This window comes from Trichosurus vulpecula, chromosome 4, assembly GCF_011100635.1.
Source record: "Trichosurus vulpecula isolate mTriVul1 chromosome 4, mTriVul1.pri, whole genome shotgun sequence".
Lineage (NCBI taxonomy): Eukaryota > Metazoa > Chordata > Mammalia > Diprotodontia > Phalangeridae > Trichosurus > Trichosurus vulpecula.
In genome coordinates this window covers 167,788,100-167,804,586 of record NC_050576.1, presented here as the reverse complement: position 1 = coordinate 167,804,586, position 16,487 = coordinate 167,788,100, and the positions used below count along the sequence as shown (strand labels likewise).

The following is a 16,487-nucleotide window of genomic DNA, read 5'->3' as shown; positions in this document are numbered from 1 at the left end:
CATGGGATCACAGATTTAGAGCTTGAAGGGAACTTAGAGCTCCTCAAGTCCAAACCCCTCCTTTTACAAAACGGCAACTGAGGCCCAGAGAGGTTAAGTGACTTGTCCAAAGTCATACAGGCAGTAAGTAGCGGGGGGGGGGGGGGATTTGGATTTGAATCCAGGTCTTCCTGACATCAAGGCCAGTGCTCTTGCCATTACACCATAAATTAGAATACTTTCTACTATCATAAAGACCCTCGTTAACTATAAAACCCGCAAATCAGACATGATCCTAGTCCCACTCTCTATGGTACTTTAAGGTTTAGAAAATGCTTCCTTCAAACTAGCTCTCAAAGCAGGTGGTGGGAGTACTATTATTGCCATTTCACAGATGTGAAAACTGAGGCTCAGAGCCATAAAAACCAGGACTCACATGAGGGAAAAGAGGAAGAGGAGGCAGCAGGAAGTCACTGCTGATGATAAGGAGCCGAGAGCAGGAAAGTTGGGAGTGGGCTCCGGCAAAGAGACATCTCTATCCGTTAGGGTCAGATGCCAAAGTGGGAGCAGAAAGCTAGGTAGATAGACAAAGAATGGGCCTGAAACGAATGTCGGGAGTCTGGTGGCTCCAGGAGTCTGTGATAGGGCTGGCAAGTAGCAGGGCAGGTACAGCACCTGACACATAGTAGGTCATCAGCGAATGTCTGTAAATGATACAGCAGGGAGGGCATCAGCATGGTCAGTACGGCACAAGAAATGGAGTCTTGCAGAGAGTCGGGAAAGCCAGGAGGTGAGATGGAGTCCAGAGTTCAAGGGAGGTGTTCAAGACTAGAGGATTCTGTTGACATTAAAGGGGCAAGACAACCAGGAAAGAGTCATGAACCTGGGACAGTTGGCCTACTCTTTCCTTGCTCTAAAGCACAATGGGGGCCTACGTTTGGATCCTAGCTCTGACATTAATAGTTGCGTGACCCTGGGCAAGTATTTCAGCCTCAGTTTCCTTATCTATAAAATGGGATAATAATACTTGCATTACCTACCTCACAGGACTGTTGTGAGGCAATGAGCATCAAGAGTCTTTTAGCAGTATAGAAATAAGAGTAAGTAAATACAGAAATAATAAGTAGCTGAGCCAGCACTTCAACTCAAGTGTTCTGATTTCTGGTCCCATGATCTTTCCACTCTCATGATAGGCAAGACGCTTCCTTCTCTGAAGGTGCTGGATTAGATGCTCACTCCTCCACTTCTAACATTCCAGACAACAGATATTTCCTACAAATTTAGTTGAGGTGGATATGCTTTCTAGAATCTTGGAGGTGTGTCTGAGTAAATGACTGAGAATATGCAGTTCTCAGGTCCTGTGGAGGTGGGAAGCTATAGAGGCCCTGCATTGTGACTTCTATCTTGGTCCTTGCACGGGCTGCCTGGCCACTAAAAACAACAGGGATGCTGCTCCTGATAACGATAATAATAATAGCAGACATTTATGCAGCACCTTAAGGTTTACGCTTTACATGTTATCTCATATGAGCTCCACAATAACTCTACGAAGCATGTACTATACTTGGCTAGGATCACACAGCCAGGAAGTGTCTGAGGATGGATTTAAACCCAGGTCTTCCTCACTCAAGGTCCAGTTGCTCTAACCACTTTGCCACCTAAGATAATAATAACGATCATGGCTTAGATTCTTTCCTCATATTAAAAAAAAGTGTGTGGGGCAGGGAAGGACTTATTTGTACAAAAATATTTATAGCAGTTCTTTTTGTGGTGGCAAAGAATTGGAAATTGAGGGGCTGCCTATCAACTGGGGAATAGCTGTACAAGTTGTGGTACATAATTGTGATGGAATACTATTGTGCTATAAGAAATGACGAGCAGGATGATTTCCGAAAAACCTGGAAAGATTTACACGAACTGATGCAAAGTGAAGTGAGCAGAACCAGGAGGACATTGTACACAATAACAGCAACATTGTACAATGAAGAACTGTGAATGACTTAGCTCTTCTCAGCAGTGCAATGATCCAAGACAATCCCAAAGGACCCATGATGGAAAATGCTATCCGCCTCCAGGGAAAGAACTGATGGAGTCTGAATGCAGATCAAAGCATACTATTTTTTGTTGTTTTTTTTTTTTCTTATAGTCTGTGTCTTCTTCCACAATGTGACTGATATGGAAATGTTTTGCATGATTGCACATATATAATCTATATCAAATTGTTTACACCGAGGGAAGGAAAACATTTAGAACTCAAAATTTTAAAAAATGGATGTTAAAAAGTTGTCTTTACATTTAGTTGGGAAGAAATATTATTTAAAAAAAGATTCCTTCCTCAGAAGGAACTGCATACAATACTCTGGATGTGATCAGGGCAGAACACAAAAGACCTATAACCTCTCTTGTTCTGGAAATTAATTATGTTCTTTTTTAATGCAATCTAAGACTGTACGACCTCCTCTGGTTCATATTATGATCATGGTCCATCGACCCCTCCCACTCCTGCCCCCAGATCCTTTTCACGTGAACTGGTGTCTGTCCTCCATTTTGAATGTGTGAAACGGATTGTTTTGTGTCCAAGACAGCACTTGACTATGATCACCTCTATTCAGTTTACTTTTAGGAGATGCCAGCCACCATTCTAGCCTGAATGAGGAAGCTGGGATACAATCTTGCGTTCTTTTCATTATGCCACGATGACTCTTTTAGGAATGGCTTTGTGGTGTCGGTGTCTCACTGAAGCTGCCCTTAAATTGCAACAATCTACATTAGAGCGCTACCATTTGGAGAAATCATGTGTGTCTTCTCCAGCCCATTTCCAGAAGATTTGTCACTTTTATCTCTTCTCTAGCCCCTAGACCACTAAGTCTAACAGTATAGGAAGAATGAGTGCTGGGCCTGAAGTCAGGAAGAGTCACCTTCCTGATTTCAAATCTGGCTTCACTTCCTAGCTATGTGACCCTAAGCAAGTCACTTAACCCTGTTTGCCTCAGTTTCCTCATCTGTAAAATGAGCTGGGGAAGGAAATGGCAAACTACTTCAGTATCTTTACCAAGAAAACCTCAAAAGGGGTCACAGTCAGACATAACTGAAAAACGACTAAACAATAACCTGGAATGTGGGGGTGGGGGACAAGGGAAAGAATGAAAGAGACAGCATGGTTAGGGTGGTTATAGTACTGGATATGGAGTCAGAAGGACCTGAGTTAAAATCCTGCCTCAGTCACTTAGCAGCCACGTGATCCTGGGTAGATCACTTAACCACTCTATGCCTCATTTTTCTCATCTGCGAAATAGGACTGTTGGACTTAATGACCTTTGAAGTTCCTTCTAGCTGTAAACCTATGATTCTATTGATGAGCTCTTCTCCTTCACTGTCAGCCCTGCTTTGGGTGAGGGGTGGTAGGGAGTGAGAAGAGAATATCCAACTAACTTGGCTCTTAAGAGAAATCACAGAAATGATTAAAGTCAGTATGTTTTGATGTCCTGCTGAAAGATGACTGCCTATATGCTTTGGCAAAGGGTGAGGATGTAGTCTGTTCTACCCATTCCAATACCAGCACCAGTAGGGAGAGAGCCACTGAGCAGAGGAAGAGTCTCAGGACTTCAGAGCTGATAAATGTCCCTCAGTGGCAGCAAGGTGGGCAGAGCAAATATAAGCTTGGCAATGAAAATGATGCAGATAAGAATCCAGAAAAGCCTGGGAAGGGAGTGAGGTTAAAGTAAACTTGGGGTCCTTGGAAAGGCAGCTTTGACATAGTACAAACTGGTGATTTTGGAGTCAGGAGACCCAGCTTCTACTTCTTGCTGGGATGCTAAACAGTCCATTGGACAAGCTGCTTTCTCTGAGCCTAGGCTTCCACATCCATAAAATGGGAATAATATACATACATTACCCACTTCACAGGGTTGTGACGGGGAAAATATCTAGTAAAACTTAGCCCCAGAAATGTATTTATTGGAAAGTTGTATGCATTTATATCAAGCCTTCCCTCTCCTTCTGTACCCACAGTCATACACTTCTGTGGTAATACATTTCCAGCAGTGACAGCTATTGTTTGACTAGGACAGAAAAACTCCATCTTTATCTCCTGGCCTTGAGTGCTTCTAAGGGACATGGGGTAGGTTTGGGGAAGACATTTCCCTCTTGCCCAAGGACTATCTATAAAATAAAGCTACTTGGAAGCCCCCCTTCTCCTTCTTGCTTTCCTCTACCTTTCTGCCTATCCCAGCTTCTTCCTGATCTCCAAAACCCAGGTCGAATCTTACTTCTTCCGTGGAGACTTTTTAACCCCTCGAGTCTATGGGGAACACTAATTCTACTCAATTCCTCTAGCACTTCTATAGAATCGATTGGACACAACATATATAGATGTGCAGTGTGAGTTACGCTTTTATGTCTACGTCTTATTTCCTCATCTTGGTGAGGGCAGCACTGTATCATACTTATATTTGTGCCTAGCATAGTGCTCTGCATCTAAGTGCTTGGCACTGAAGAAATGCATCCATGTAGCTGACCGAGAAGGCTAAGCTTAATTTTCTAAGAGAATACCCTCTTTGTGAAGACCAGAGATAGGTATGTGAGGCCAGAGACACCGGATAAGGAGTGTTGCCTAAATGAGGAGAGACAACGGGATGATGTGAAGTCAGAAGGGGCACAAAGCCAGTGTCACCCTGGGAACTGGGGATGACCAGGGAATCTGAGTGGAAGCCAGGATGTGCCTCTAAATCTTCAAGATGGGCCATTGCTCAACATCTCGAGTTGGGTTTTCTGGGTCCCCCAGGAGGAATAGGCCAGGTTATTAAGTTTCATCTTTGCATTACAATTATGACCTCTGGTGAACTGGCCACCATGCTGGGGGAAGGATTCTCTGTCTTCTATATGTTATTATCAGTGGGGACAAGGGTGCGTGCGTGCGTGCCTGTGGGGGGTGGGGTGGGGGGGATGGAGAAGAGGTTCTTTAATCTAACAGCTACCTCTCTGCCTTTCTCAGGCTCTGGGGAAGGATTTGGGATCTGCTCATCTCTCTCACAGCTAAGGAGGCCAGGGCCCAAGAGCAGTACTTGATATGAGAACATCTTTTGAAGGTCCAGGAATGTTCCTGGAGCTAATGCCAATAACAAAGCTGTTTAGGCCAACACTAATTATTCTGGCCCTGGCAGAGGGCTCTGCATTCAAATCAGAACCTCTGCATACAAAAAACCTCCCTACCTCCCATCCAAACTGGACTTCCTCAAACCTTAAGGCTGACTTTTGGGACCACAGAGACACACCAGTGCAGGGCTTTGGTTGGGGAAGGGGAGGTAACTGATTTACTTTTGTCATAGGAAAAGTGTTGTTGGCCAACTGTATGTCAGGATATGAGCACGCAAATTGACACTAAGTTCTGGGTTTCCCACTAAATAGAAAATAGTTAGGTGTGAGGGGGAAAAGGCTGGCGATAAGGCTTGCCCCACTTCTTTCCCAATCCCTCCGGGCAGTGCTTAGGGTGGTTACTCCCTCAGTCACACCCTGGGTATTTGCCAGTCTTGTGTTGGCACATTTGTCCTATTTGCCCCTGTATCTATCTGACCACTTGCTGGAGCTGGACTGGAGTTGGGGGTGGCCAGACAAATGGGGTCTGATAGAGTTAGTGCCTGAACTGTTGTGGGCTGAGGGTGGGGATCATGGAATCATATGAGCACATGAAGCAGGGCAGGGAGCACCAATGGGCCAGCATAGGTCTTTGACTGAATGGATACATGTGGTGAACATGTTGGACAATCCCAAGCCAAGGAATGCAGCCCGATGAGAGCTCAGCCAGCAAGGATGCATGGCAAAGGCTGCAAAGCAGCCTTTATGGCTTTAACATGATACATCCAGATTATAGTGTTTATGGACTGAAACACTGGATTGCAAAACAGATGACCTGGGTTCTAACTTGACCTTGCTTTGTGACCTTGGGGGCAAGTTGTGGAATTACTCTGGATCTTGGTTTACTTGTATGCAACATTAGGAACAATGAATAATTCATTTTGGAGTTTCCTAACTGGCACAGGTGACTCCCATGTAATTAACAATACTAGTGGGTATTAAGAGCTCCTTAAAGAGCCAAGGGATCACCCTGTATGCCACATGGCCTCCAAATAGTACTTCCTGAAAAACTCGAACATTCCAATAGTAAGCCCCCATCAGTTAAGGCATCAGAAAGGGGGCTGCATGGGAGAGAAGTAAGATTATATTTTTTTTTTCTAAATTAAAGACAGAGGGTCATACTAGGGCTACCCATCATTCCTCTAAATTAGTGAGCCCTAATAGTGAAGGAAGTGCCTGGGAAACCCTGGGGTCAGAAGACATGGCTCCTGAGTCTGAGTAAGAGGGATATCCTCAAGGGTACTGTAGGCTGGGGTTGAGGTTCCCCAATCAAGCTACTTGGTATTTATTTCTGAATTTCTATAGCTAACGTTTTCTGGGGCTGATTGTGGGGGCCTCCCTACTCCCTTTTCCTTGAGGAGGCTGACAGGAAGCCTGGGAGGCCCAGTGGGAATAGGCCCTGGAGAAGGCTCATCCTGTACCCTCCCTTTCCCCGACCCTCCAGTCTGGGGGAGGGAATAACAGCTGCCACAGGGGGTGGGGCCCTTAGGAAGTCTTTTGAATCTTCTGCATTTTTCTAGCAACTCCCCTTTGTGACCCAAAGGATTTTCCTCCCCAGCACATTTCAGGGATTGGTTTTGATTCAGTCAAGGGGTGGACAGAGCCTCCTGCTACCTAACCTAGGCTTGACTTTTCCCCTCATGGCCACACTTGGCTGCATGCGATGTTGATTCTCCCCTGTGTACATATGACATATTTCTTCTTAATTCATATCTGGAATGTGTGCTGACTTGTGCATGAAAAACAGCAGCAGAAGTTCCACCTCTGCACAGATTTCATAAATCGGCAGGGAGGCACCCTGGAGAGATTTCACAAAGCACGCACCTTGGAAAGCAGCTTCTGAGATCCATCGATTTCTTTTCTTCCCCCAATCATCTTGGCTAATAACTGGGGTGAGGATCCCTAGGGGCCCATCCTGAGATAGTGGACGGTGTCAGTTCTTCTCACTACATCATCATGACATCACCAAGCTATCATTCTGCCTGTGAATTCAAGGCCTGGATGCTGAAGGTCTCAGTATAGGAGACTTCAAAGGGTCCCTACCGCTAAACCAGATGCTGAGGTGCCTCCATGAATGAGTCTGTCCAAATTGGTCTGGCGCTGGAATTTACAACACTAGAGGCCTAGAGACCCTTTTCCCCTCTATCAGTAAGCCTGGCGTAGATGTGATTTTGGCTTTTCTACACACTAAAGCAGGACCAGAAGCATCACTTTCCAGATACTAGGGAATGAAAACAATCCCTTCTGGGTGCTCTGACATCTTTCCCACTGATGATGGGCAAAGAATGCCAACTTAAGTATGGCAGAGAGGCCCAGTATACCACGATGGCCACTGAAACTCAACAACTAGAAATGAGGAAAGCCCTAGGGATGATAATAAGATAAATACCAACAATAACTCAAAAGTGACAATAATAATTCTTAATATATACCTTGGAAAGAAAGAGACTGAAAGCTTTTAGCTTGAGTCTAGAGATCACATGGAACCAAAGGAAGATAGAGATGCCTAAAAATACATTGGTCTCTGCCAGGTAAGACACATTGAACATAAAGATACAGGGAAGGTTTTGGCTGAATATGCTAAGAGACTTATTTGGCACCCTGAAATCAAAGTTGAATTATAAGAATACATTTAAGGCAATTAGTACCTATGTGACATCAAGGTACACTTTCAGAATTGTAAAATGGACTGCAAAATGTTTGGAAAGGACCTTAACAAAGCTCCATACGATATTAACAAAACATAGGGCTCATCACTCTAACACAATTATAGAAAAATGAACAGTTCCATGACAAAAAAGGGGAAGGGGATTGACAGACATTCTTAAAGAAGATGACAGACATATCAATAACCTACTGAAATATTTTTGGAATAAGCAGGTATTGCTTCACTGAGACAGAGGAAAGACTGATAATAGGTTCATGGTCACATATTTGCCAAGTGTAACTGAAAGTGGTTTGCTTCCAAATAGAGTCTATGGAACAACTAAGACAGAAGGATAGAATCAAGAGGCTGGCCCCCAGGCCATCCATGGGCAACCTCCACATGAACTCTGCCACCAATATAGCAACACAGGAATGCTGAACAAATGGCTGAGTCATGAAGATCTGTTTATGGGAAAGAAGGGGTTTATGATGACATTTTAGGACTAGGTTACAGCTACCAGAAACTACATATGGGTTATCTTTAAGGAGCCTGGACTTAGGGATCAATGTAGATTATGCAAAGAAATGGAGACAGTAACACATTACTTCAGGCTATAAAAATTTAGCACCCATCAAATCTAGCAAAATATAGTGGCTAGAATCAAGAGGATGCCATCTTCCACAGACTGAGAAGCAATCCCCCTAATTTAAGCTGTTCAGTTGTTTCAGTCACATTCAACTTTTTGTGACCCCATTTGGCGTTTTCTTGGCCTTTGACACTATAGTGGTTTGCCTTTTTCCTTCTCCAGTTTATTTTACAGATGAGGAAACTGAGGCAAACAGACTTGCCCAGGGTCACAGAGCTAGATTTGAATTCAGGTTTTCCTGACTTGGAGCCCAGTGCTCTGTACACTATGGGGCCACCTAGCTGCCCCTATTTGGTGTTCTGGTCTTAAGTTACTTCAAGTAAAAACCTCAAAATATCCTGGAGATATTGCTCATTCAATTAGCTGTTCTGGAACCAAACCATTGTAACAGAACAAACTTGTGTCCACAATCACCAGGACATAACATGAATGCCTACAAATACTTTAAATATGTGTCTCCATCCCAATACTTATAATTGCCAAGCTGCATGGAATAAAAATCTTTCCAAGTATAGCAACCTGGTCAAAGAGATCAAAAGCATATGGGAATGGGATGAGGTGCAAAATCATCCCTGTTCGCTGGTCTGTTATAGGAGCTGTGTAGGAATACAGGAGGATGCTTTTAGTGAGCCAAGAAAAGATAAGCTTATATCCTGATACTTTCATTCAGCTACAAAAAGTGGTCATTTTGTCTGCTTGTGCAAAAGTACATAGAACGTGGAATTTAAAGGAATAATAATAGGAGAGCTACTTGTCCTTGGGCCGTTTGCATCTAGACCTCATCAAAAAAGATGCTGATGAGATAACAACAAAAACAGGTGTCTATAGAGCATATGAAAGTTTGCAAAAAACAACAACAAAAGAATGCATCCTCTCCTCATCTCTGCATCCTCAGCTCTCTTCATCATCTCCTACAACACGGCCCTTCCTGATCCTCTCCAGCTTCTGGTGTCCTGGTCTCAAATCACTCTATATTTGGTTTGTATATATTTTATATTTATTTGTGTAGATGTTGTACTCTGCCCACCTCCCCCACCCCCAGCCCCCCAAAATGTCAGCTTCTTGAGGCAAAGGACTGCTTTGCTATTATCTTTGAATCCGTAGAGCCTAGCATAGTACCTGGCAAATAGCAGGTGTTTAATAATATTTTCTGAATGAATAAATGAAAGCACTTTATGCTGATTGTCTCATTTAAGCCTCACTACTACCCATCAAGCCAGGTACTGTATATATTATTGTCCCCATTTTACAGATAAGGAAACTGAGGCTTCAGAGAGGTTAAATGACTTGCCTGAGGTCACATACCCAGTATTTGAAGCAGGCTTGGAACACGTCTTCCCTGTCTCCCAGATCAACACTTTGTCTTTCCTGTTAGGTTGCCTAAAAGGTATCAGCTGGCTTGGCCAATATCTGGTGTTATAGAGGGATGCTTCAGTATTTTGGGAAAAAACAAAACAATCCTGTATCCTTATTTAAAAATAGATCTCAAATAAATAAAACCTAAAGTTCTCAAGCCAAAAAAAATTCTGAAGTCTGAAACCTGGGGCCTAGGAGAACTCTGTTTTCATTAGTTGGAGGAGAAGTCTCTAAAACCATCAGATTGATCACGGCTGAATTTCAGATGTGAAACTCAATATACCATATATGCAAACAACCAGTGCCTCTCCTTTTGGATCATTTTTGACCTTTTGCTCTCCTTGTGGCATCTCTGCTTCCTCAGTGAGAGGGGTCCCTGTTTCCCCTGTGGTCTGACCCAAAGGAGCTCTGATCTGGCCAGCTCTGGATGCCACGGCCTGACACCGGGCCTTTGGACAAGACAGGCTTGTGGTCAGACTTGTTTGGCTGCTGTGTGGGGACCGCCAACCATGACTTCACCTTCACCCCGGCCTTAGCAGCTGGGGGAGGGAGGCATGCCACACTGAAGAGTTGGAGACAGCTGCCCCCTCTCCATTCTGATATTGCTGAGGGCCATGGACGAGCCCCAATCAGGTCCTGAGTAATCCTTTGCACTCAGGGCTGGGTTCTCATCTTGTCTCCTTATCCAGCTTCCCTGAAAGTTGGAAATCTAATATCAGGTTTGGATGCTGAATCCAGGAAACTGGACTGCTTTCCAACGGAGGAGATACAGGAAAATGGTCACAAACCACAAATGAAAACTAAGCCATACTACAAAACTGCAATCCATACCACGATAAGGAGGATGGGGTTGGGCAGATCAAGATTAGAACGTGGGACTCTTCCCAGCCTGTGGCTCTGCCACATAACAATCAATCCCACAAGCATCTATTAAGCACAAACTAGATGCCAGATGCTGGGAATGCCATCATTAAAAGTGAGCATGCCATCAAGGAGCTTATATTCTATTGGAAGAGGGTGGAAAACAACATGTGCACAGAAAAACAAATACAAAATATGTATGAGGCAAATAAAAAGAAACATTGGGGAGGGATAATGGTAGCACTAGCAAGTTGTGGTGGGGGGAAGGCCTTATGTGGGAGGTGGCCTTGAGCTAAGTCTTAAAAGGTATTATTATTATTATTATTTTTGCTTTTTGGCAGGGCAATTGGCATTAAGTGACTTGCCCAAGGTCACACAGCTAGTACAAGTGTCAAGTGTCTGAGGCCGGATTTGAACTCAGGTCCTCCTGACTCCAGGGCTGGTACTCTACTCACTGCGCCACCTAGCTGCCCCTTAAAAGGTATTAGGGCAAAAGGAGTCAGGAGTTCCAAGAGGAAGAGGCAAGAAGGTATTATTAGGGCAAAAGGAGTCAGGAGTTCCAAGAGGAAGAGGCAAGAAGGGACAGTGTTCCAGGCATAGGGGATGTTTGTATAAAGGCGATGAGGCATGAGATGGGATATCAGAGACAGGGAACAGCAAGTAGGTTAGATGGGTTGGAATGATGAATACATGATGAGAAGTCATGTGAAATATATCTGGAAAGAGAGGTTGGAGCCAGACTGTGAAGGGTTTTAAATGTCAAAGGGAGAAGTTTACATTTTGTCCTAGAGACAACAGTCACTGAAGCTTTCTGAGCTTCCCTTCTTCTTTGGACTCAAGTATCACCTAATGTTCCAGGGAACTAGCTGGCTTGTGGTCAAGTTCACACAGTCTACACCTTCTGCATGAGTCCATATCACATTGTTATCACGGAGGATAGGGGAGGATCAATGGCTTCCCTGTCCTTCCTCCTTTCCAAACGGAGGTCGAGGATCCCAAATCCTAAGGTCAAGCTTGGATGCAGGGAGCTTATAGTATCTGAGCAACAGCCCGATTCAGAGGATGAGGAGATGGGGAGAGTCCTAATCCCTCCTCTGCTCCTAATTCAGAGGTTCCCAAAGTGGGTGATACCACCCCTGGGGGGCCCTGGTACAATCCATGCAAGCAATAGTAGACTCATGTACAACTAGTGGGTATTGAATAAAAATAAGGTGGTGGTGGAAGCATAGGGAAAGAAGAAAAGAAAATTCTGAAAAACCGTTTATACGTGTTTCATCTATTGTGTAACAGAGTTAAAGTTGTAGTGATTATGTTATTTTCCAAATAAACACACAAAATGCAAGTTATAACCAATCAGTGATCAAGTCCGCTGACAAGTCTTAATAAGCAAGTGTTGGTGGTCGACTGCATAGGGCAATCCATACAACATAGGGAAGTCCAGCATGCATTGGCAGGAATATGTGTGTGTAATGACTTGTTTACAATACTATATGGTTACATTATGCAATACTGCATCATCAAAATTTCAATGCAGGAGAAACCCCACAAATTTACAATAAATTATTACATTTAGGATGCATCATTTAAAAATATTTTATATATATTTTTTGAAACGACACAAATTTTTAATAAAACACAACATAAAGCAGATTTCCAGGGAGCACTGAGTAATTTCCTTTTCGAAATTTGGCAATAGACCAAATAACTTTGGGAACCTCTGCCCTAATTCATGGCAGAAACTTTACTTATTCTCCACCTCAGTCAATGCTGAGATGATGACCTATATGTTTATCTAGAAGATACTGACTCTCCTCATTAGGCTTAGAGATCTCTTCTCCACATAGATGATACTAAAGTTCTCCCAGCAAAGAAGAGGTTAAAAAAGTAGCTTAAGGATTTTTTCTAACAAGTCAGAAAAGCTCCAGGATTCCCTCCTGCTCCTTTTTTTTTTTGGAGGGGGGGGGTGAGGCAATTGGGGTTAAGTGATTTGCCCAGGGTCACACAGCTAGTAAGTGTCAAGTGTTTGAAGCTAGATTTGAACTGAGATCCTCCTGACTCCAGGGCCATACTCTATTTACTGATTTCCTTCCTACTCTTAAAGAGCTTGCTCTCAAGTTCACATCCTTTTAGAGAGTTCTTATAGTTGAGGATTTAACAGTGACCGAATGTTGTAGTGGACAAAATACTTTGTCCAGAAAGAGCTGGGTTCAAATTCTACCTGAGACACCTAACTAGCTATGTGACCCTGGACAAATCATTTAACCTCATTGTGCCTCAGTTTCCTCATCTGTAAAATGAGAGGTTTGGATTCCATGTTCTCTAAAGTTCCTTTCGGCTCTAGAGCTATGATCCTATGATCGGTGCTCAGGTTCCTCATTGCTCATGACCCTTGATGACTTTGCAGGTGGTTTTCCTGCGACAGTGACTCAGTCTATCACTCCAATCTATTACACATGGTAGGGCACAGAGTTGACTTCAATCTCAAGCCAAACTTGTACCTGGAAACCACATTCTGACCGCCTTCTACGTCTAAATAGTCCAGAAATAGTCACTCAACTGGTCAATGACTCAGGCCTAGGGATGAAAGGAAGTCATGGATCATTGGATCACAGCTGGAAAGAACCTCAGAGGTCATCCAGGCCAATCACCTCATCTGAGGCCCAGAGAGTTTAGGGTTAGGGTTGTCCTAAGTCATTTGAGTAAAGTAAGCAGCCAAATGGGATTCAAATCCTGGCTCTGGGGGAAAGTGGACAAGAGCACCCATGCTTCAGGAATACATCCAGTGTTAGTAACTCGACTTCATTAAACTGATGTCTAACTGGACTGTGGGTCTGTTGCCTTTTGCTTTTTTTTCTCTCTCTCCCACTCCCCTCCACCTTTTTAATGAGTCCAAACCTCAAACAGCCCCCAGCTGTCAACCCTCCACCTCTCTGCAGAGTTCAGAGGCTCTGTGTTAAGTGTTAACAGTTCCGGGGCTGAAGTTAACACTCCATTAAAACAAATGAGAGAAGTTCACACCTCCTGCTCCTAGGCTCCACCCAGTGACTTCAACCAAGAGTCCTGCTTGGTTGAATAGGAGGCAGGCTGACGAGAAGGGGGTGCAACAGAAGAGGTGGGGATGCTTTTCTTCAAAATAAAAACTGCCAGGGCTAATTCCAGAGGCTGCCATGGTAATAAAGAACCCAGGGGTTTGTGTTTAGCTCTGCTTTTTGCCCCAGCCTTCAGCCCCCAAGACTCTTTCAGTAAGAACTGTGTGGATGAGAAAACAGAAGTGACATGAGAAAGGAGGAGCAGTGTTCAGCGTTCAGCTTCAAAAGGCCAGTGCCTTAGGCCCCACTTGAGGGGAAGGCAAAGGCCTCCCTACCCGCCTCCCCAGGAGGGCGGGCAAGCTGCGTGGCCCTATGGCCCTCGATGGCTCCCTTGGGCAGCCGAAAGGTGATGTTACACAGTTTGTTGAAAAAGTGTGAGAATCACCTAGACTTCTATTGATAACAATTTTGGTGTATTGCTTTGAATGAAAAAGTTCTCCCCACCTTAACTGACTAAACCACAGAACCTGTGAAAATGGAGCAGAGATCTACATCAACCACCAAGAATGGGAAGTTCATGAACCCCACTGACCAGGCTCAAATAGAAGCCCGGAAGAGAGAATTAAAAAAGAGTAAGAAACAACAAAGGATGGCACGAGCAGCAGTAGTGAAGATGAAGGATCCCAAACAGATTATCTGGGACATGGAGAAAGTGGACAAGATGAAGTTCAGTCCAGTACAGCATTCACAGCAAAATGTAAAGGTGCTAAAATATAAGGGAAAAAAAACTTTGTGAAACTTTTGAGTGCATTCTCCAACTCTATGAAAAGGAAAATCCAGATATCTACAAAGAACTTCAAAAGTTAGAGATGGAATATGAGCAAAAGGCCCCCTCAGCCAGTACTTTGATGCTGTAAATAATGCTCAGCATGTTGAAGTGGAAAGCCTCCCATTGCCAGATATGCCTCATGCTCCTTCTAACATCTTGATCCAAGACATCCCATTGCCTGGTGCACAGCCACCCTCTATTCTCAAAGAAAACCTCTGCCTATGGACCTCCCATCAGCGCAATTTCTATACTTGCTCTTTTTGGACATGGTGTTCCTCCTTTGCCTCTTGGCAGAAGGCCTCCTGGCCCACCCTTGGAGCCACCTCCTCCCCAAGTTCTGCAGATGTACCACCGTAAAGTGAGCTTTGCCCTAGAACTTGCCCCTTGCCTTTGAGAGGAGGACATTTTATATAGTCCAGAACTTGCTCATGGAGGTCATGATGATGATGCTTCCAGTACCAGGAAAGATAAAAGTTATCCTGAAGGCATGGATCAAGATAAGCATGATGACAGCAGTGATGACAGTGACATTGACAGGTCAGATGCTGACAGTGAAGGGGAGAAGTTCACGCATCATGATAATGAAGAGAGAGAGAGAACAAGGAGAGAGGACAAAAAGTCAGGTCGCAGTGGCAGTGTATGATTTGCTGATGTTCCTGGAAAATCACAAAAGAAAAAGAAAAACATGAAGGAATTAACACCTCTTCCAGCTATATTGCTCAGAATGACAGGTCAGGAAATTCCTGAAGAGAGGCAAGAAGTGGGGGAATTTTCAGAGGATGATGATGATGAGGATTCTGATGACTGAGTCAGAGGATACAACACAGCAACAAAGAAGACTCTGTTCCTGATGAGACATCATCATAGCCTGCTTCTCAACAACAGCAACCACCTCCATTCCTCCTGCTCAAATGCAGGCACCTCCCATGCCAGAACCACCCCCTCTTGGACCACCACCTGTTCCACCATTATGACCACCTGGGCCACCCACTGGCCTTCATCCTGGTCCACCTCCAGAAGCTCCTCCATTCTTAAGACCACCTGGAATTAGAGGGCCTTTACCTCAGCTTTTACCTCCTAGTTCTCTACCAGGCAGGCCTCCTGGTCTTCCTCCTGGTCCTCCTCCACGAGGACCACCACCGAGGCTACCTCCCCCAACACCTCCAGGCATCCCTCCGCCTTGTCCTGGTATGGTGTGCCTACCTTTGGTGCCTTCACATGGACCTATTCCATCTGGGCTTTTTCCGCCAGCCCCCTTGCCAAATCCAGGGCTTTTCAGTGCCCCACCCAATCTGATCCAGAGATCCAAAGTGGATGATACCAATGCAGCCACTCTTGAGAAGAAAGCCACAGCAACCATTAGTACCAAGCCACAAAGCAACCAGATTTGTGCCCACTGCGCTGAGGGTTCGATGGCTATTGCTGCTCCCCAATGGTCAGAAGAGAATTCTACCATACCCCTACTATACCCCTTGCCAAAGCAGTTCCTAAATCCAGCCCCTATGCTCCTGTTTCAGTACAAACTAAGGATGATGTGTATAGAGTCTTCATGAAAGAGATGGAGGGGCTACTGTGACAGCCTATGATGCCAGGAGAGGTTTGAATCCCACAAATTCGTATTAGAAAACAAGGCTCATAGAGGAAGGAGTTAATACGTATTGGACCTGAGTGCAGGGGAGTTAACTTTTAGAGCATTTCCCAACTTCGATGCAAGGATTGTCTTAATGTTATTTAGCTTTGGTTAGAATTCACTGCACAGAAGAAAAAGACGTTTCATTCAGAGTAGACCGGTAAGCTTCTATAGCAATGTCCTGTCACATCTCTACTGCACCCACCACCACCATTTCCTTTTTTCTCTGGAGGCATGAGATAGACAGTATTTTGTGTCTGTACTTTTATTTTTGAAATCTTTTTCTTAAGTGGGTTGGGTAAGCCACTGGGGTAGACATCTGTCAAAAACCAATGCATTTTGTCCAGTGTTGTGTGTGTGTGTGTGTGTGTGTGTGT

General features: G+C 44.3%; 1 protein-coding gene and 1 pseudogene across 8 annotated transcripts in view; one reads left to right on the top strand and one right to left on the bottom strand.

Annotated features, from left to right (window-relative positions):
• Positions 1 to 16,487, bottom strand: part of BCAS3 (BCAS3 microtubule associated cell migration factor) — a 772,682-nt gene that overhangs the window by 29,770 nt on the left and 726,425 nt on the right. The window lies entirely within an intron of this gene.
• LOC118846027 lies at positions 14,187 to 16,056 on the top strand (annotated as a pseudogene).